The sequence below is a fragment of the Protopterus annectens genome, chromosome 2.part2, assembly GCF_019279795.1.
Source record: "Protopterus annectens isolate FY-2018-M chromosome 2.part2, PAN1.0, whole genome shotgun sequence".
Lineage (NCBI taxonomy): Eukaryota > Metazoa > Chordata > Ceratodontiformes > Protopteridae > Protopterus > Protopterus annectens.
In genome coordinates, this window is record NC_056730.1 from 90,937,255 (window position 1) to 90,961,072 (window position 23,818).

The 23,818-nt window shown below is 38.5% G+C and overlaps 1 protein-coding gene across 1 annotated transcript in view; it reads right to left on the minus strand.

Annotated features, from left to right (window-relative positions):
- FUT9 (fucosyltransferase 9) overlaps positions 1-15,917 on the minus strand; it is a 1,107,964-nt gene extending 1,092,047 nt beyond the window's left edge. Inside the window, exon 1 of the mRNA XM_044063775.1 lies at positions 15,470-15,917. The gene's annotated coding sequence lies outside the window, so the exon portion shown is untranslated. The remainder of the gene's footprint in view (positions 1-15,469) is intronic.
- Positions 15,918-23,818: the final 7,901 nt, after the last annotated feature.

Consider the following 23,818-nt stretch of genomic DNA (forward strand, 5'->3'; position numbering starts at 1 on the left):
GTGTGCCAAGCAGCCACAGCCCTTAAGGCTGACTAACACACCTGATACTCTTGTTATAGGTGACTCTATTTTCAGACACACTGACGTCCCGCTCACCAGGCTGAATAAAGAGAAGGTCTCGGTGAGCTGCCTGTCGGGTGCTAGGATCCGACACATAACGCAAGCACTCAGGTCACTCCAAAGCAAATACAAATATGACTCAGTCAAAATATGACTCAGTCATTGTACATGCTGGTGTGAATGACCTGAGACGTACCTCCCTGGACTACATGAAAAGAGACATAGAGGAGCTCTCTGATCATGTAGCCCAGGCTGGTATGACCCTGACCTTGAGCAGCATCTTACCCTCACCTAGAATGATGCCACAGTACAAAGACAAAATGATCGATTTTAACAATTGGCTAAAATGTTGGTGTCATTCAAAGGGGATCCAGTGTCTGTCAGCCTGGGATGACATGCTCGACAAGCCACGTTGCTTCACTAGGGACAGCTTGCACCTGTCACCACTGGGCTTTCGGATATTGGCAAAGGCTCTTGCCACCCCCATAGTGCCTTTTTTAGGCAAGGCTCAAAAGTCAAACCCACCCCCATAGACAGCACAAGGAACAAGAAACTAAGGGTAATGCTGCTAAACGCCAGACGTCTTAACCTCAAGATGCACGCACTCGAAGCTCTCCTCAGTATGGAGAACATCGACATCTGTGCAGTGACAGAAACCTGGTTCAAAGCTCCAGTGAGCACCCCAGCACTACCAGGCTATACCTCATATCATGCTTTTCGGCCCCAAAACCCGGACCGAACCACAAAAGGAGGGGGAGTTTCCATATTTATCAAGGATATCCACACCTCCAGGTTAGTGGCATTGCACGAAGTATCGGAGACCATACATGTACAACTAACAGGGGGCAAGACTGCTTTTCAGTTTATAGCATCCTACAGACCACCCTCTCAAAGTCAGGAATCCCACTCGGCTTTCCTGAAAACATTGGAGAACATGAAGATCTCTCCGAACACCATTATATTGGGCGACTTCAACTACCCAAACATTGACTGGGAGCACTACTCAAGCCCCAGCACCTTAGCCCAAAGATTCCTGGAAATTATAAACTCAAATGCTATGGAACAACTAGTCACCACTCCCACAAGAGGGGACAACATACTAGACCTGATCATTACCAACGTGGGGACTCTATGCTCCACACCAGAAGTATATCCCTCATTGGTAAGATCAGACCATAAATTAATTTCACTGGATGTCCACATCCCGACCCCACCCCCAGCCCAGAAAACCACAGTGAAAAACTTCTCAAAAGCGAACTTCTCACTTCTCAAAACCGAAGTGGAATCCTTCAAGGCCCCAGGGCAAGTGGAAACTACGGCCCAAACTGCAGAATCCTATATAAATGTGTTCTACGGACATCTCCAGGAATGCATGGATCATGCTATCCCAAACAAAACCAAGACCCAATCATCCAAAGGCAGGCGTCCGGTCTGGTGGACCCCTGCCATAAATAAACTGTACAACAGAAGGAGGAAGCTACTACATGATAGAGCAAAATCCCTAATAGGGAAGGCATCTCTGATCAGTACTAGCAAAAAATTACGATCCCTCATAAAATCCTCCAAGGCCAGCTTCGAGAGAAAAATTGCACAGGACACCAAAGACAATCATAAGGCTTTTTCAGTTATGTTAGAAACCTGGGATGCAACTCCCAGACTTGTTCCGAGTTGATTCTAAACGAAAATACACTGAACCCACAGACATCGCCAATATCCTGGCAGACAGGTTCAGTGCAAATTTCTCCACCCCCCCCCAAAAGAGCAAGTATCTATCCCGGCAGAGGGCTGCCTCCCAAACATCTCAGATGCTCAGGTGAAGGCTGCCCTCTCCAAAGCAAAAAACACTGCTTCCATGGGACCAGATGGCGTCCCAGGTTGTGTCCTACATGAACTCCAAGAGGAACTAATCCCTCAAATAAAACAGCTATACAGTCTCAGCCTCACTACAGGATATGTGCCCACAGAATGGCGTACAGCAACAGTGGTCCCATTCCACAAAGGTGGAGCCTCTACGGACCCTGGAAACTATCGCCCCCATAAGCCTGACTAACTTAGTCTGCAAGGCTATGGAGAGGATCATCATGGAGCTCATAAACAAAGACACTGGGGACCTACAGACACTAGATCCTACCCAGTTCGGCTTTGTCAAGGGCAGATCCTGCCTTCTGAACCTGGTTGACTTCTTTGAAACAGTCACCAAAGCCATAGATGAAGGGAAGGAAGTCCACACAGCCTATCTGGACCTTGCAAAGGCATTTGACACAATACCCCACTCGGGCATCATAGATAAGCTATCCAGCTTAAATATAAACCCCTATGTCACAAGATGGGTCGCAAACTGGCTCAAAGACAGAACCCACAGAGTGAGAGTTGCTGGAGCCATGTCAGACTCGAAACCGGTCACAAGTGGCATCCCACAGGGTTCTGTCCTGGGACCACTCTTGTTCGGTATATACTTTTCCGAGGTACAGGCAAACGTGGGAGGACTATGGCTCACCAAGTTCGCAGACGACTGCAAACTGGACGCCATAATCAACTCTCCAGCTGACACAAACATCCTTCAAAAAGGTCTCACAGAGACAGATAACTGGTGCCAGCACCATGGTTTAAAGCTAAATGCCAAAAAATGTATAGTCATACCCTTTGGCAAAAAGAATGTGCCCAGAAATTACCACATAGGCAAAAACCCATTAAGTACAGAGAAAGTTTAGGGACCTGGGGACCCAAGTTGATAGCAATCTCTCCTTTGAAAACCACATTGCCAAAGTGGTTAGAAAGACCTTCTACATAGCCCACCTCATCACGAAGGGTTTCACATCTAGATCAAGAGAGGTAATCGTGCCCCTTTATTCATCCCTCATCAGGCCCATCATAGAATACAATGCCCCTTTTGGGATGTACCTTACCCGACACCTGCAGCAATTAGAAAGACCCCAAAAGTATCTCACCAAGAGGATCAAGGGTCTCAAACAGATGCCATATGCTGCTCGGTTAAAAAAACTCCAGCTCTACTCAGTTGCATACCACCTACTTCGAGGTGATCTATGCCTGACATACAAAGCTATGTCAAATCCAGAATTAATGGACATGCTCCACCTCAGTAAATCTAAATCCCTTAGAGCCACACGCTCGAGGGACTTGAACCTCAGCACAGAAATAAATAGAACTTGCTGGAGGGACAGATTCATAACCCAGAGGCTCCCTTCGCTCTGGAATAGAATTCGAGTTCATGTGAGGCAGAGCACCTCACTGAATCTCATCAAGAAGAATCTCGATAAGTGGATGGGGGATCGTAGGTTTGTCCCAGGGATTACTCCCGTGTCACTATTAGACAGAGGCACAGTAAACTAAACCTTAAAAAGGGCACAGTATACTCAAATCAAGGGGTGGCGTAAGCCATACAGAATCGGGCTAGGCTTATAATTGCCCCAGGGCAGATAGCCTAGTATGAACCTATGAACCTATAATACACATCTTCAAATGGTTAATTTTCAACATCTGCTATGTGCATATCTATCTTTAATAATGTAATAGTATAGCAATAACCCACGCCTGGGTGTGGGTGATTTACCCATGGTTGGTGTGGTTTGGTCACAAGGGTGAAGCCCAAGTGGCCAAACAAAGACAACCGTGGGTAAATCCAGCAATACCCACACCCAGAAGTGGGTTATTGCTATTATACAATGACATTATTTAAGAAAAAAAAAATTACTTTTTTTAAATAATGGCATTGTATAATGCCTCCTTGTTGCCCTTCCGCAGCTGTCTGGTATTCTGTGGCAGTTCTGATGTACTGCACATGCGTATGCTTACACAGTACATCAGAGCTGTGGGTGGAAGCAAAGGAGAAAGCAAAATCTCTGTTGCTTTTTACAAACTGTCTCGCTATGTTAAAGGAGTTTAGCATAGCGAGACAGCTTTAAAAAAAGCAACGGAGAATCTCCGTTGCTTTTTTTAAAGCTGTCTCGCTATGTTAAACCCATTTAACATAGCGAGACACCTTTAAAAAAAGCAACGGAGAAAGGAAGATCTCAAACTGTCTCGCTATGTTAAACTCGTTTAACATAGCGAGACAGGTTGTAAAAAGCAATGGAGTTCTTGTGCTCTCCATTGCTGTAACAAAGTTATACTAATGGAAAAAGTCTGGGCGACCGGACCTTTTTCCATTACTATAACTCTGATTTCCAACGTGCACGCTGACCAATCAGCGTGCATGTTTTGGAATATTAATGGGGGGTCGTTGTATAATTGCCTTTATTTCATGTCAATGTAACCTAATTAGCAAATTTATGTATAATTGTTAATGTGTATTACTTAATGTCTGTTGATGCAATTACTGAATGGCTGTTAAAAATGTTTACAATATGAGAGTTTTTCTTCTTGGACCTCTGCTGAAAATGTTTTTTGGCTAAACCCAGTCAGACAAACCTGGTAAACAAAAGCAAAATAAAAATAAATAAAAACAAAAAGTAAATTAGAGTAGTTTGCCTCTAATCTATCTCCAGTTTTGCAGAACATTATTGGTAAATTACTGAGAATTACTGTCTATCAATAATGCTGGTCATTTCAGTTTCATAGATTTTCTTATTCAGTGAATGCACATTCATGCAACACTTATTGCTCTGTTAACATTTAAGTGATTTGAAACTGTCTGGCACTTGTGTTAACAAATTACTTTGTAGTCAAAGATACGGAATTTGAATCCTTTCACCTTCATTTGCTACTTTGTGACTTTGAGGAAGTAATTTAACTGAATCATACTCCTGGATCACTCCTGAAAAGGGATGATGTGTCCACTGGGTTTACCAGACTAACAAGTACTTTAAAAATTGACCCTTTTTATCCCTCGTTATTTTTGGCTTTGTCCAAAATGCTTGAGCAAAGAACTTCAGTTATTTTGGTCTGTTCCGGGTAAAATATGTGGCTTATGGCAAACTGCTTCAGATTTCAGAGTAGTATGTTAGCTTCAGAATTTGTATTCTACAGAAAATGCTTGATATTATGACGCTTGTTATTCTGTCTGCTATCTAAGTATATTACGTTAAATATTCATAAGATGTTTCTGATTTTGGTCCTTGCTTCTGATTCTTGAACTAAAAAGCTGAGAGGGCAGATGTGGGTTTCACTACATAGTTCTGATATCAACGTGCTGAGATACATTTCTGGTCCATTATATGAATTTATTCACTTGTTCTTAAGCAAATATCCACAGTGCACAGGGCTTTGGACAATTGCAACCCGAGTTGTCTCTCTAGTGGTTAAAGAACTAGGCATGTGGTAAAATAAGTATAAACTAACATTTTAACCATGCTGTGAGTTTCCTTCATAGCTGTTAATAAATGTTCCATAGTTTGCCCATTTGTTCCACCTGACGAGAAATGGTACAATGTGCTATGGAAAACTGAAATATCGCTGCAGTTTCTTTAATTCTTTTGCTTGTTGGTGCCATGGATGTTACAGTAGTGTCCAACCATGCTAAACTATCTGAAGATGAAGAACCCTCAGTTTAAAAATGTAAGGATATGTACATTTAATCATCAAGGTCATTAAAACTACAATTTAATAAAGTCTTCTGCTGAAACTTGTTCATAGACCATTACAAAAACATCCAATAACATCCTCGTTTAATACCCTGTACATCCAAACAAGAATTCAAATCCTGGAATAGGTTATCTTTTGAGTGTTACCCATACTTCTCAACTCTCCCTGTTTTTGCAGAATGTCCCCTATTTTGCTTCAAGTGTTTTCCTATCCCTCATAATATTTTTGATTTACTATAAATCACTTGTGATAACAGTCAGTCAGTAATACCAGTCATTGCATACATTCATACATACAGACATACAAATATTTGAAGCACAGGTGTTAATGCCCTTCTAGCCTACCAACATACCAAAACACTTGTTCCCATAATAAGTTTACAGGCTGCTTTTAAAAATATCTAAAGTACTGCTTGTTTTACTGTAATTCAGTAGTCTATTCCATGCATCACCTGCCGTTAGAGTTCAATACTTCCTATTGTTCAAAAAATGCAGTTTAATGCAAAACATGTTCTATTAGCTTTTTAAGTCAATTAGAGTAATACTTTAATTTTTTTCTGATTTGTATCCCCCCTATTATTTTTGTTTTTTCCAGAATTCTTGACCAAATAAGAGATATGATGCTCCACCAAAACATCCAAATGTAAAGGATTTCTATCTGTGTTATTTCTGCAAACCAGAAGTAGAGTAATAGTACTCAGTGCTGCATTTGTTTGGTATAGTTATGGCTGTGGATTGTATTCCCATGTCAGGGATTAGATTAATCCTGACAGTGCAATGCAGCTTAAGGGGTTCCCTGCACTCCAGGGTATGCAGTCATTCAGATAAGATGTTAAACCAAGGCTCCATCTGTCTCAGTTGTCCGTGGCTCTGGTGGGTGTAAAAGATCCCATGGCACTTATGGAGAAACAGTGGCAGAATAGTATGACTATCACCTCAGTTCCCCTCTTAAAAGAAGCCAGTGGCCTAGTGGGACTAACTCAATAAGCAAAAAGCATAAATATATAAATGATGGTTGCCACTGTATCTCAGTTATTGCATTGTATCTTTCTACTCTAACTGTTTTAATTCATCAGAGTTATTATATCTCAATTGACCTCTTGCTGTAGAATAAGACATAAGGAAATCTTTTTTCACTTGCATACAAATAAAATGGCAGTAGTGTGAGTCACAGACATCTTGCACAAGTTCTGGAATTTATTTTCAATTTCAATGTTTTGCTGTATTTGTTTTCTCAGTGTAGCTCTTACCACTTTAACAGTAGTTGTAAATGCTCAACAAAATAAACTGCATGTTTTAAGGCCTCCATTTTTTAGTCCAAGTGTTGGAAAACCCTTTCCCATATTCTTCTTGAGGTGCCAAAACTATCATTGTAATCCAGGAGCTGTTAATTGACCACTCTTACTTCAAAGAACTTTTCACAGACTACTTTGCAATTCACCAGTGTCTGCAGTGGGAACATGTGTGTTTATTTTGAATGTTGGCAGAATGTGCTGTATTAGTTTAAAATATTTTATTACAATGCAGTACAGAACAAAATAAGACTTGTGTTCTTGAATATGGGTTAATGATACTATTTTCTTTCTACTGAGGCAAAAATGTCTTTGTGCATGACATTTATCCACCTCTGTTACACTGGTAGCTATGCCATCGACTTGTTTAGCATACTAGCATTTCGTACAAACCATAATCCTTCAGAATGACAAATCAGTAGTGTGTATGTGTGTGTGTGTGTGTTGTGAACATTGCCAGGATCTGTAAGATTATTGCATTCATTTTCCATTGTGAAATTGTCTTTCATTTTTAACAGTGTATTATAGGTGAGCTGTTACCATGCATAATTCATTCTATACTTTGACATTGTGTTTTAATGCTTTTTTCCACATGTCCTCTATGCCCCACCAACTAGCTACTGTGCCTCAACTATGCCCTAGCAAGAAAACAAAACTGGGTCTCATGATCAAAAACAACTGTACAGATGTGGGTGGCTGAAAATATCCAAGCACAGTGCTTGTCTCTTTAATCTCTTCCATTTTCTTATGGTTTGGTTGTTTTGCATCACTTTGGCATTCATAGTTATTTAAACCTGTGTTTTTAACATACTTCATCTCTCAATCCTACTGGAATTGGAAGGAGTTATGCTATATGATATGCACATTTTGTGCTAACACAGTGCCCTGATTTTTGGTCAGATATTTCAGATTTTCAAGCACCTTTCTCTTTCTTCAGATTTTTGCCTCTACAGTTTGAAAGGTATGCAAAAAAGTAGGGTTCTATAAGATCTGGAGTAACAGTAGAGAGACTTGAGTAAATTAAAGTATGGCTAAACCTATTTAAAGAGAGAGGCAACCATTGCCCCTGTACTACAGATCACCCAGCAATTGTAGGGGTCAGTGAACAACACTTTGGAGAATAAGTCCTAGAAACCCAAACCTGGGATGAAACCAGAGGATTTTATGAAGGATGATGAAGAACCATAAAAGCAGAGTAGGGTTTCAAGTCAAGGGGATACTTATTAAAATCCTTTAAAAAAACTACAGTGAGCTATGCCTCTTCTTGGAGGTGTGGGACACAAAGATTTCCATACCTGCCATAACAGGATATTAAGCAGCACATCCTACCTCCCAGGACATAAAGAAGGATGAGGATCCCAGTCTATCTACCCCCTCAAATAGGTCAGTCAAACTTCAAGAGAGCCCAATAGCAGAGGAAGAAGAAGAAGATGCTGACCCATGCCAGAGAAAACATAGCCAGAGTAGTGGGGGAAAATTCCATTGCTGGGACTCCACCAGCTTATCCATATTGTGAAATATATAAATGATCTGGTCTAAAAGGTAGCCAAGGAGAAAGAGGAGATTCATCATCAACCACCTTTTTTCCCATCTTGTGCATGGGTCAGGGTATTACATCATTAATGACCATCCCTCAGAACCAATGTTCATGCATCGGTTATCAATATTGAAGCTATTAAGGAAAACTGCATGAAAATGGCTAACTCTTGGGCATGGACAATGCTAAAGTGAGTGTAATAGCCAATTTTTATTGACCAGGTGTCCTAAAGTAAATAGAGAATTATTGAGTCAGTTGTCCCACGTGCCAAAGGACAGCTCCTAGCCCAGGTTTCAGGAATCCCCTAATTACAGTGTATAGAACTGAATTCCCATTTGAAAGAATTATTGTGGTTATTGTGAGGCCATTAGTTAGGGGTAGCAGTGGTCATCAATATATATTGTGTGTTTTTGGTAGTTCTGGAATATGCTACTAAATTTCCCTAGGCCATCACCCTCAGGAAGCCTTGAATTGCCTGGAAGGACAAGTCCTACTACCCAACAAAAAGAAATATTCCCAGAGGAAAAGTTAATCTAAGACAGTAATGAGTACCTGAAGCCCAGAAACAGGGCATCCAAGATAAAATAAAATAATATTGAAGCAATAAGTAAGCACATGGTTGGAACATTCCTACTATAAAAGTCCTAAAATGGATATTATAGTCAGATTTTATAAAAATTTCAGAAAACTTAATGATATCTGCAAATCTGACAACTACCTTATGACTAGGGTAGATGAGTTGGTGACTTGCTGAGGAACACTATGTTTCTAACTATCCTGGATTTAATGAAAGGCTAGTGGCAGTGACCCTTAATCAATGAGGCCAAGAAGAAAAACTGCATTTTCTAAGCAGATGAAATACTGCATTACACCATCCTCCTCTTTGGTCTCCATAGGGGCCCGGCCATGCTCCACAGGTTAATGGACCTTGTTTAAAGCCTCACCAGTCCTGTGCTGCAGCCTGTTTGGATGACACAGTCATTCTCTCCCAGGACTTTGATTCACATCTTCTCAAAGTCCATGCGAAACTGGTTTCATTAAGTCTGGCTGGCTCACTTTAAAGGCTCTCATCAGGTTTATTCAGTTTTGGTCATAGTTCTTTTTGTACTATATATTATGGCATGGATATGATAGCCTTTAATCTACTACTTTTCGAAAATATTATTAACTTACACTGTTTGGCACAGCTTACTTCTTGGTCAGTAACAGCAAGCACTACACCTTCTAACTCCCACCTTCACAACATCTGTCTCACACATATTGGCAGGTTTTATCCTTCCAAATTAAAAGCACGCAAGCCTTTGTCAGACTGTGCATGCTGCTACTGTAAATAGAACTGACTGTGCTATTCAGAAAATATCTGAAAAAGAAGTTAGGATCCAAAAATTAACACTTTAGTTGAGACTAACATTGTATTACTCAACTTTTGTGTGGGCTCTCTGCATTATAAGGGCAGTAACTATACTATTTAAGTAACCCCATCCATACTAATGCTGAAAAAAAGAAGCAAATCTTCATATGCCGTATACACAAAAAATAACAAGCATAAATCACCCTCCTAGAAATACCACCTGTAAAAATTACACTAACATTAATAAAAAGGAAATTGCAATAACAATTGGATCATTGAAAATGGTACCACTAGCAAAACTGACATGAATCTAAAACTCTATATTAGCAACACTGAAGTAACTACAAGCCAAAATTAAACTATAATTCTACAAGATGATAGTAAAAATCAACTACTAAAATGCTGCAAAAGTACCAGTAATGGCAAAAAGCTTACCTTAGAAGTATGCTAGAAAAACACCTATAGGATAGGCCGTTCATAAAACGTTTGCATAACCTACATAAATCAAACTATGGCACTACTGTAGCCCATTAACACGAATGAAAAGCAGCCATCCAACCTGAATAAAGAAAAGAGGAATAGCTTTATGTGATAAATGAAATCCATTACAGTACAGGGTTCGAGAGCTTGATTCATGAGATGGGACTTGCACCATATCTTTTGTTTGTAAAGACAAAAGCTGGGATTCTGAAACGCATAGCACACTGTGCAATCTTATTTGTAGCAAAATTGCTCAGTGTGTTATGCAAGACCAAATCAGGACTGCTGTAACACTACAGTGGTAAAAAGGCATCCATCCATAGAATTACACCAGTATTGTTTGCGAAGGCTTCATGCAAATGCAGCAGTGCATGGGTGTTGCTAACACTAATTAGCCAAGTGAGCTTTCCCAGAACATTTTACCCGAATCAGAAAAGTGAAACAGAATGATTCAAAGAATGACTATACTGAAGCAAAAAAAAACTGCATGCTGACTTTTGACAGTTTATTCCCTTTCAGAGCAATGCCAGCAGTGAGTTAAGTACTGTGAAGCCATTGCAGGATATGGCTGAGCATAATGGCAGGTGTACATATGTCTGACTGCATCTGCATGTATGTAGGGGCATGACTGCAACACTCTGGATGTCTATGTCTGTGTATGTGTGTGTGTGGGGCAAACTATGCATGAGTGTTGGTGTCTGTGTGTGTGTGTGTGTGTGTGTGTGTGTGTGTGTGTGTTCACCTGCATGTTTGTATGTGCTTATGCAACTGTGTTATAGGAGTTGCTGGGAAGAACAATAGCAGCGTTACCTGTAGCCACCCATTTCTCAATTCAGAGACATGATAGTGAATCATTAACTAGATGTTACTCCTTCGTGTCTCTAATTTGCATTATATCACTGTGACACTATTGGTTACTGCAGAGTTGCCCTCATAGTGATGATGACAATATGCTTTCTGAATCCCAGCCTTGTTTAAACGTTGAATGCAGCACTTTAATTAAAAAAGTGCACTGTTTGGCAAGATATATTAACGTGGTTATTTGTAAATGAAATGCTGCTAGTTTTCTAGCCACTGTATTTTGTGTTAAGAACATACATTATTTTTCCACCAATTTAACTGTGCAGAGAGCATCAACAACTATCACATTCAAAACGCAATACATTTCCACTGTGTACTAGTATATCCAAAAACAGATTAGCTGAAGGTATGGATACTATGCAAAGAGTTCTGAAGAACAATGATGACTCACAAGCTGACAATGTAGTTTCAGAGAAAAGCAGTGTAAAGTGGCAGTGCATATACTGTGTCATCTCACTTTTGTTTAGCCTGAAAATATTTTAGGGACATAGAGGAATCAAATCTGTGTGTACAGCTGCCTTCTAGATGAACAGACAGCTGAAAAACAGCACACAAAAGTGATGATACTGAACTAGCAAGTGTGTAAAATAGTACATATTTTATCTTTTTTAAATTCAGTTTATATGTGCAATTTCACTGTCTTGGTTGTTCTTATATACTAATAGCAGCACTTGTCAAAATACCATGTTGTCAGTTTTTAGTGCAATTTATATGTATAATTGTATCCTCTTTTTTGTTCTTATCAGCTTAAATGAGTGCTTGCTAAGATACCTTGATGGCACTCCATTTTATTACTCATTTCATACCAAGGCAAGATATACAACTCCCTCACTATTTAATGGCTTATGCCTAATCAATAAGTATTAGTATCAGCATAAGTAGCATTAGCATAAGTATTACTATCACTATTAGTGTTAGTATTAGCATTAGTATTATTTATTTATTTATTATTTTATTTATTTATTTAACATTTGTTTACAGGGGAAGTCTGATTTATTAGTATTATCTGCCGTATTAGTAACAGTATCAGTATCAGTATTAGTATTTTAGTATCAGTGTCAGAATCAGTGTTGGTGTTAGTATCAGTATGAGTATGAGTAGTAATATTATTTGTTTGTTCATATTATTTTCATAGCAAGTGGCACCGTGGAGCATGTATGTTCCATCTGTAAGGGGGACTTCAGAAATGTATATTATTGCTGATAAAATTATTTAAAACAGTAATCAAAATGAAATATAAAGGTGTATGTGTAGATAACATGAAAGGTACTCATGGCATTTGTCATTGTAGGGGCATACTTACTGCACTAGATAAATACTACTTGGTGATAAGCAGCCATCATTAGCATACATATCTGCTTAAATGAGGAAGACAATTGACAGGAAAAAGTATAGTGTGAGAGTTTCTTGAGTAACAGCAGTCTTATACTACATTCAACAAGTTAAAAGATGCAGCAAGTTGTTATAATGGTTAAGGTATTTACTTCCCAACCACAAAGTACAGGGTTTGATTCTCACCAAAAGGAAGTTGGATAAGTTTAAAACAATCCTCAAGGGCAGTATTTGACTAGTCACAATTGACTGCTCATATGTTACTAAAAATGTTTAGAGATTATAACATTATACCTAACATTCTAAAAACATGCAACCAGAGATTTTTCTTAGTGGTGATGTGTGCTGATTCCACTCTAATTTTTTTGGTTACATGTATTTTTAAACAGAAATCAAAGGAATAATTATTCTTGCTGGCTAAAGTTAAACACATAAAAAATGTTGACGGTCTTTTAATAAAATAATTCCTTTTTCAAGTATAACTATTTGTTGAATGACAAATTAAGCCACTAGTTCTCAATGAATATAAATAATAAAGAAAAGCTGATGTTTTGAAGTGACTGTTATGGCTCCTGATTTAGAGAATCTGGCTAAATCAGTGGTGAACTGAGAATGCAACTATGTAGGAATAGAAGTAACTTATCTTTTTTAGAAGAACATCAGTAGCAAAACTAATCGGGACTACAGCAAGCTAATACAGAAAACAGGTTGTAAAAGGTATAACAAGAACAAAATAGAGTCAAACGCATATAACAAAAATTGTCTGCAGTGCACACTTTTACAGATTATGGATTGGCTAGTTTAAGCTGCCTGCGTCCTTAGCTGTATTTTATCTTGGATCACTGCTGCATGCTTTAAGAAGCCTTTTGTTATTAACCATGGGAAGTAACAAGCAGTCCAGTGTGGAAAGCTCTTGCCAATGCAGACATTTGTTTAACAAATGAAAATAGGTCTCAAGCAACTGAGAGGCAGGACCTCAACACAAAGACATATAGCTGGAAAGACAAGGATTTATTCAGATGTGGACATCTTGCAAACACTGCCAGTGCAGAAAAAGTATTACTTTTTGATTTTACTGGCTAAAGGAAATACTTTTGAAAATGACAGTTACAGATGCAACTGGTGTTACTCTTCATTACATTTGCTTATGGTGTTCTAGAAAATTAATTTCAGAGTAAATTATTATCACGTGACTTGTTTAAAACATATGGCTGTGGGGAAGCAGCATCACTTTCAGCTTTACTTTTGCTGACAATATAGTGCAACTTGTGCGCCTTACATATTCATGAGCTTCCAAAATAATTGAGAATAGAAACACTGTGGAAACTGCAAAGATGACAGAAAAGGAAAGGGCAAACTATGTTCACTGTTTAAACATTTAAATCAATATGATAGCAAATAACTAAATATAATTTGAAAAACATAATGATTTAACATTTTGTACACTGAATGAATACATGTGTGTTTGTTTAGCATTTGTAGTGATAAAACTGAAACCATCCAAACTTGTAGGGTTTCTTTTCCATGTTTCTCCTGATTGCCCCCTGCCACCAGTTCATTCTCTTCCAAGATTTTTTTTTTTTGGCAATGATCACAGGCACTAAGGGTATTGTGAAAAGGCATGGTTTCCTTTTCTGATTATATTCACCCACTCACACAAGATCAACACTTTAAGAAGACAGAATGCCCAAATTCATTAAAAATGCACTGCAATCATGCTAAAATAATAACAGTAAGCACTACAGCTTAACACATAGTACAAGTAAGAAAATAAAGCTTAAAAAGGGGGGAAAAGTGGGCCAGAACCTAGAGTATGGCACTTTCTTTAGACCCTGGAATATTTTTCAGGCATCTACCTAAGAATGACATTCTAGATGAAGGAGAACGTGAACCAATTACTATCATAAAGTTACATCTTATGAAAACTGTTAATAAACCCCGTGGGGACTGATTTTGGGGACGTTCTCCTGTATAGTTAGGACAACTTGCTAGCTGGGGCTAATGGGTAAGACTTTCAAAAGTATCCCTAATAAGGGAACACTGGGGAATGGTTACCATGATGAAATGGAATATTATTGGTTTAAGCTGAGGAGCAATTAAGTCGTGTAATTCCGATTACATTCAGTGCAAAGTAAGGAGCCAAAGTGTACGCATAGGAATCTGAAAGCTTTCCGTGGTGAGCCATAATGAACACAATACACGACAATAGCTTAAATCATCTCAAACGGGTCTAGCAACACACACTATCAAAACTGACTTGTGACTACAGTGATGACTTGTCACCTTTATGAAACCTTGGAACAGTACAATATTCTGTGTCACTCCCTCCCCGATCCCATCTATGCCGTCAAGCAAAGGTAAAATTCAAGAAAGAAAATGTAAAATTCAAGCTCTTGCACTCTTTATTTCAGTAGCTGCTTTATGTGCCCTTGTGTGTGCATCCAACAACAGTCCCCGATTACTAACCCACAAAGGTGAACTGCCAGAGAGGGTGCTCTCACAGGGGAAACATTGCACATTAAACATTCAGGTAACATCAAAAGGTTAACAACCTATATCCTTTATACAAAGGGGCAATGCGCTGCTAAATATTACATTCCTGCACTCGTTGACTGAATAGGCGGGAGAAACGCCAAAAGAAACGCCCCTTCCCCTCAAAAACACTCATTATCTGCCCCAGTAAAGAATATAAGCAATCACAACCATTCAATGAAAGTACCCCAGGCAAGTCTCACAATAACAAAATTCATCAGAGGCAGAGATGGCACCTTGAACTAAAAGTTGCTGCCATGCCTGTGTTTTGAAGGAGTACTCAGTGACCCCTTTCCCAGTCACCCCAGACTGCAGTAAATAACGACAGCAGTCCTATAATTATGTGCTGCACGCACAGTGTTTCCTTTTAATGGCACACCAACGACAGCAATCGTTGCACTGTTCTTATTACTTAGTGTCCTAATTTCAAAACATGGAGCTCGAGGGCTCTCAACTTAGAAAATCCCCCCAAAACACAACCCACCTGCAGGAGGGAGGTTCACGAAATGTCCTCTAACTGCTGCTGCTGTTGGCGGTATAAGAGGTGTGCACGCTGCCTGCTGGGATCATGTTGCCCAGGTGATGGTGCTGCTAGTGGTCCTGCTGCCTTTAGCGTGCAGAAGCGATAGTGCAGGTACAAATTCTGATAGCAGGGTCTCCTTTAATCACAGACCGCCGAGAAAAAAGTAATCCTAAGGAACAGACAAGTGTGTATTCTACAGGCAAGCAGGAAGTGGCGTCTTCCCATCAAGTGGGGTCTGCAATCTGTAGTGTGTATGTGAGAGAAAGAGGCAAACAAGTACCGCATTCATCTGGGTTTCTCTCACTTCCAAGCACGGTATTCTTCCCCCTCCTCCTCCTCCTCTTCTGTCCACTACTGGTGCAATATCTCCCCCACTGGTGGTTCTGCTTGCTTTAGGATGGTGGGGAGAAGGGGTGGGCAATCCTGATCCTACGTGATGTTATTATTTTCATTTTGTACCAAAAGAAGTGAAAAAATCCATTGCAGGCACTTGGTATGCTAAATGGCAACATGAGCTGCAACATAATGAGAAATAGATTAATAACTTTGCTACATGTGCGTCTACGTTTTTAAACCTAAAGCAGAAAAGTCGTTTTCATTAAAGGCATGATTTTTGCAGAACGATTTTCTCCACCTTGACTTTGTCTATTAGGCTGCATTACAGTGTTTTTCTTTTTCCCCTTCCATTTATTAACAGATCCAGCGCAGCAGTCTGGAAGAGAGAGTCTTAATAAATATGTAGTCCTATAGTGGTTTAAATCGTGTATACATACTGGGATAGGAAACAGGAGGACTTGTGGGCGTTCCATCAACTATTTATCTAATAAAAGATTTTCATTTTTTTTTTTTTGCATTAACTTTTTTCAGTGGCAGTTTAGATTCAAAGATCCAAATGAGAAATAATAATAAATATTAAAAGTGACACAATGTGTGACAAAAACTGCAACGCAACTTTTTGTATTGGCAGAACAGCTTCACTCCAGCAGGAGAGGTTCGGTTCTTTTCATTGACAATCATAGTATCTAAACGGGAGCTCCCCACCCCCAACCAATCCACCTATACCTCCTTTACAAGACTATGAAAGTCACTATCCTGGCTGTTAATGATAAGCTCCTTAGACTTCTACAAGAATACTAAGGCATTTAGGACACACTCACACACACACACACACACACACACACACACACACACACACACCCAAAGCTTTATATCATATTTGTAGCTGAATTATCCGGACCTGCAAGGTTAGATGTTTTGGGTTATAATCCTACAATATCCATTTGCAGTATAGTGGCACTTTGGGCAGCCATGGTGGTGCAGCGGTTAGCGTTGCCACCTCACAGCAAGAGGTTCTCCGGTTCGATCCTCAGCTGGGGTGCCTTCTGTGAGGAGTCTGCATGTCCTCCCTGTGATCACGTGGGTTTCCTCCGGGTGCTCCAGTTTCCTCCCACATCCCAAAGACATGCTGTAGGTGGATTGGGCGCTCTAAATTGGCCCTAGGTGTGAGTGTGTGCATGTGTGTGCCTTCTGTGGATGGTTGGGCGTCGGGCTGGCACCTCAACACTGTAAAACTCCACTGCCAATCTTGAGCGGACTGGTGATCCGCTGTGGCGACCCCTGACCAAGAAAAAGTAGAAAGAAGATAGTGGCACTTCTTTTTTTAAGATTTCACTTATTTGTTTGTTTATTCTGAGTAAATTATTGACAGGTTAAAATCCATTTTCAGAAGATACCAGGGGGAAAAGATGATTTATCATTGCTTGTGTAATTTGTATGGCCCTCCTTGGTATTGCATGGATGGTTGCATAGGCCTTACATCAAGAACCAGTGACAAAGCCAAAAGACTGTTAAGGTCAAAGGAATTATAAAAGGGGCACTTTAAATATTGCTACTGTTAAAAAAGAAAATTTACAAAATTAGAGGATTTGTATAAAAAGATCATGAAGCCTTTAATTGGAGTGGCTGGTTCTGTTTGTTTACTATTATCACAAAATCAGAAATTTTAGGAAGGATGGAGCCAGCTTTTGTGATTTAATCTGGTATGTCTCTGGAAATCAGGAACAGGAGAGAGATATGGCTTTAGAGCCTCCCTAATTATCAAAACATCTTCTTTCATGCGTGATGTTACACTAACTATAGGCACTGCAATTGTAATTTAGTATAATGATTGCCATCACATGCTTCTGAACCCCAGTTCCCCAACATCACTGCTGCAAATTTCAGTAATGCAACAAGTAGCACACTGGCCTTTGGTACAAAGGCTGTGGGTTTTCTTCCCACACCAGGAAGAGTGTTTGCGAATACCATGGTACTGCACTCCTGAGAGTATTATACCTTGTATGAGATGTTGAACCAAGATCCCATCTTGGTGGCACCACAGGTGGATGTAAAAGATCCCACAGCCCCTATCAAAAAGAGTAGGAAGTCCTTTAGTATACACTATTTTCACAAATTATATGAAACATGTTTACAAAATTTAATTGCATTTAAACAGAAATAAATTCAGTTACCCTCACCACACACATTCTTTTTGCCACAACCACATTTTTATTTTCCATAAAATTTCTGCTAAATTCCATTTTTGTTAGATAATGATTCCTTTGTTTTAGTCTCCCATACTTTCCAAATTACCTTTAACATGATTTTATCTCTTTTATCAACTAAAAATGTATTTTTCATCCCATAATATCCATACAAAATCTTATTTGTTATAATATTTTCTAGCTTATTTATATTTCCCAAACAAAAAAGCTCAAAAATCTTAATCCATAACTGTCTGATCTTTCTATACCCTAAAAAAGTTATTTGTTTCTATCTCATTACAAAATAAATATAATATTTGCAGATATATAAAACATATTACCTTTAACAGGTAACTGTTATGCTTTAATGTTTGTTCTGTCCTTGTCCCTCACTCTGCTTTCTTCCTGAACCCACTTAGTTTTGCTGTAATATACTCCTGTCCCTGTGTCGACTGTTCCTCACCCTATTTGTGCATTCCTCTCTCTCTCTCTCTCTCTCTCTCTCTCTCACTCTCCTTAGGGGCCTATACTCACAAATGGAGCTCAATTTCTGTAGTCGGGGATAACAAGAGGAGTCCCACCACTAACAACACACTTGTATCTCCATTACATTGCTTTACCAAAGCTAAAACAGTAACACCTATATGTTCACACTTGATTTTTGTTACCTGTAAGATATTTCTTAACAAGTTCAGTCACAGCACATCATCGTGGCACCCTTCCCTCTCTTCCCAACTTAATCATCCCTTACTGCCTTTACTGTGCAGCCACATTTGCTTATTTGGTAATAACTCTGTAGCTCTCTACAATTAATTTTATACCTGTGGTTACTTGCTGCTAAGCTCAGCCACTAACACCTTTTTACCTCGGAAAAGTGGCATAACTTACCTCCAAACTTCAAGTGAAATTTTACATTTAATGATTGTTTATTTTTCTGTCTGAAGCACATACTTGTTGGGTAATCCTGCTGCATTTGCTTTCTCCATGTTCAGGCTCACTCCACTTCCCTAGCCTACCCCCATTCCCATCCACCCCCACATCAATTACATTTATAGCTGACCATCTCTAGCCCATCCACCATAACCTCCCACTTCCAGCACATCTTAACCAATCACACTCTACCCCTCCCTTCTTCTCTCTTACCACCACTATTCACATTATATAAGTACTCCTTCCCATACTCACCTCATCCTCCCATTCACAGTTACTCCCTCAATGCTCACCACTAATACACTTTCCGCACCATCTTCTGCACTTCTTCCCTCTGAAATGCTCCTTCCTCTCTTTTTATCCTTCCTTATTCTACTTGTATCTAACCTCACCTCTTATCACACTCAACTTAATCTTCAACCTAACACTCCAACCTCCTCCCATTTCACATGAAACAATGACAGTCACTACTCTACTCCAATATCCCCCTCACTCGTCAACACCTCTAACTTCACCCTTACCAAAATTAAATTTCTTCCTAAGATCTATCCTTATAACAGTCCTAAATAAAGGTTTCTCTCATACTACTCATACAAATCTACTTTCACCTCCACATCTAACTCTCTTTTACTCTAAGGTGACATGACCCTGGCTTTAACCCACCAACTCTCATTACTAGTCCACAACCACTCCTGAATCCACCTAATCTTACTACTAAACATCTCTCCTTCTATTCCATCAATATTCACAACATTCTTAACAAGAAAACAGAATATCATACCTGGACATTCCAATACTCCCCCAATATAGTTGCTCTCTCTGAAACATGGTTCAAACCACATGACAAGCAAACTTATGCAGAACTCTAACTAAATCAACCCCTCACCTCCTACTACCTCCCACTACAACAAAATGTCTTCGTACTAAATCCAGTTCCCACTCGTTACATTAAAAATCTCCTTCTCAACCTTAAACCATGTTCCCCATCTGCAGATAACCTGCCATCTTTTTTCCTTATGGGAGCTGCTAACTCCATAGCAATTTCTGTCTTAGTTCACATAAATCACTCAGTTAGTAAATACACAGTTCCTACTCTCTGGAAAAAAAATGTATACTATACACATCCACAAAGGTGGAAACTCTGTAGAGCTTTCTAATTATTGACCAATTGCTATAATCTCTCCCCTCTCAGAAAATCTTGAAAACGTTGTTCATAAACATCTTATGGCTATTCACCCAAACCCAGCATGGCTTTTGTCCCCACCATATCACAACTACTGCTCTCATCTCCTTCACTAACTCCATCTGCCATACCAGAGACAATACTAAACTTGTATCCTGCCTCTTTCTTGACCCTTCCAAAGCTTTTGACATTGTTTCTCACCCTATCTTACTCTCCAGACTTTCTCAACTTAACCTCTCTTCAGCTATTTTCTTGGTTTAACAGCTACATCACTGACAGACAACAATCTGTCAGATGGCTTTCAGCTCTCTTCCCCTTTCTCCCTATCAAAATGGGAACTCCACAAAGCTCAATTCTAGGCTCCCTTCTCTTTAATAGCTTCACTAACCAACTTTACACATCATGTCCTCAGTCATCCCTCATACAGTATGCGGATGACTCTACTATCATCTCCTACACTTGACAACCTCTCTGACCTACTATCCAAGACACAAGCATCTTTCAACCTCACAGAACCATGGCTTACCAACTATCAACTCATACTCAGCCCCAAAAAGAAAAAAAAACATCTGCTCTTCCTCCCTAAATCCTTCTACCACCTTAAATCCTCATTTACTATTTCTTCCATCAACAACACAATTATCAAACCAGATACTCACACTATGCTCCTAGGGTAATCATAGATGAGCAAGTCATATTTGACCTTCATGTACTTCACAGAATAAAGAAAACCCACCAAAAGTTTGGACTTTTTTACAGAAACAAACTGCTCCTCACATCTGACTCCAGATTCTCACTTGCTCAAGCATAACTTCTCCCTAGCCTTTTTATAGCTCTCAAATCCTTACAAACTTACAGTCCTCACTACTCTATCTGCATGAGTAGAGCAAAAAAGATGTAAAAGGAGAGATAATTTAACTTATAAAGAAAGAGTAAGTCTAAAACAATTACAGGAAGACCCTACTATAGTTATTAGACCAGCTGACAAAGGAGGCAGCATTGTTGTTATGGATATGCAAAATTATATCGGAGCAATGACAGAATTGATGCAGGACAAATTCTATGATTTAATAACAAAAGACGATGTTATAGAAACTATAAGATATGTGAAGAATACGCTAGAGGATATTTTCAAAAGTAAACTGACAAGGAATTATTTGACTATCTTAATATTCTAACACCTACTATACCAGTTATTCAAGGACAGCCGAAAATACACAAGGATAATAAGAACCCACCCATGAGACCAATAGTTTCTGGACGAGGTTGGGTCACAGAACATCTATCAGTATTTGTAGAAAAACATCTGAGGGCTGTGCTAAATAAAAATAAAATAGTACTAAAAGACACTAAACAATTCCTTACAGAATTTTATGAATGTATTCAAGACAAAACAATCACTAAAGACTATTCATTTGTCACATTTGACATACAGTCACTGTTCACAGTGATTCCCAATGAACTGGGCTTGAATTATACATTACAGTACCTGAAAAATCACAGTGACTATACCAATGTACTTACTGACTTAATAGTTCACTTTTTGGAATTAGTCTTAGAAAATAATGTCTTTATGTTCAAGGATAACATCTATAGACAGAAAGATGGCGTAGCCATGGGTACATCTTGTGCCAACAGCTACGCCAATATGTTTCTTGCACATTGGGAAGAACATACATTATTTCTACAAAATTTCTTTGAGAAACATGTGATATTTTACAGACGTTTTGTAGATGATGTCTTTATTCTTTGGAAAGGGACACCACAACAACTTGAATCCACATACCTAATCATGAACAATTTAATACCATGTCTTAAGTTTACCATGAAGTTTTCAGAGGATAGAATTGAGTTTCTAGACTTATATATAGAGAGGCTACATAATAATTTAATTAACACTGGAGTTCATCGTAAAACATGTTATGTTAACTCATTGCTTCTAAGATCCAGTATGCACCCTCCTTTTGTCTTTAGAAATATTGTGAAAGGACAAGCTATTAGAGCTTCAAGACTGAATCCAATGGAAGAGGGATTTCACACTGAGATAAATTATTTGAAATATAGACTATTAAACAGAGGATATAAAGTCGAGGAAATACATTCTAAGATAGACGAAGTGTACAATTTAGGCTCCACTTCAGCTATGCCATACTTTGGATCCAACAGTGCTAGCTATAATGAGAAACAAAATATGAGTGAATCTTTCACTAAATTCTCCACCTTCTTTTCATCTGATCATATAGAGATTAAGCAGATTATAGACAAACACTGGGGTATATTACAGATAGATGAAGAAATTAAACAGATAGTAGGAGAAACACCGAGGTTTATCTTTAAGAATAAACACAACTTAAAAAGAATGTTATGCCATCCTAAATTTGATAGGAAATCTATACAGAATGGATGCACAAGACGCTGTGGTCGCTGTAATTTCTGTTGTTACATAGACAGTAAGACAGAATTCTTTCATCCTGATCAACAGAAAGTTTTTAATATAAGAGCTGAAGCCAACTGCATGACTTCTCATGTGATATACCTAGCTGTTTGTCAATTATGTTCATCCTTCTATGTTGGTAAAACAAATCGACCACTGAGGGATAGGATAAGGGAACATGTATATCACATAAGGAAAGGTACATTACATAATGCCCTTGCCAAGCATGTAGCATTAAATGATGACACACATAGATTTTTGTTCAAGGTACTTGAAGTAATTACTCCCAACTCTAGAGGGGGTGACATTAAGATATATACAGAGAGTAAGGAAACTGAATGGATAATTCTACTAAGATCAGATAAAGGATTAGGCCTCAATGATAGGGCCTCTATCAAGCCAAAATTAAGACAGCGTAGAAACATTAGATAAACCCCCTAGAAATAGGTATTCTATCTCTCTGTAAACGAATTGTCTTTTATATCACTACCATGTCATTACGTCATAGATTTAGTTACCACATGTAGTGTGGTTACTTTATTTTATAAGACATTATATTAATTTATACATACATATATATGAAATTTTATATGTTAGACATTAAGCATACTTGTCTATAGAATCTTTTTCACACTAATATCTATTTTAATTACAAATATATATGTACTAACTGATATGTTTTTTATACATATTTTTATATATAACTTTTTATATATGTGTTTCCTATGTATACTTTATATATGAGATTGTTTTTAAATGGTTTTATCTTTATCAGATTTGTATATTAAGCTGGGTCTTTGATGTCTGCCTGCTTCTTTAAATAATCATACCAATTAACTTACTTGATTGATTAATTGTTTAAAACCTGTGTATATATAAGATGTGGAATCTTAGAATGAATGTAAGATCTGATGAAGCTACACAGCGAAAGCGCTTATCTTATTAATTATTGATAATAAAGTACTTTGAACTTTAAGTGTTACACTTGTTTTCGCTCAGTCCTGCTATTTTGATTTACTATAACTTTGATTTATACTGCTTGCACGAGCGTTTACCAGCACAGCAGCAGCCTCCATTACTTGTTTTATACAATAACAAATCATGACTAGCACTTACCCTTAACACTAAAAGTACCTTCTATAAAAAATTCCTTAATAACCTCACTAAATCTGATTTGTAATATTTTCATGAATATCTTATAATTCATATTATCTAAAGTTATGGTTCACAAGTTTCCAATA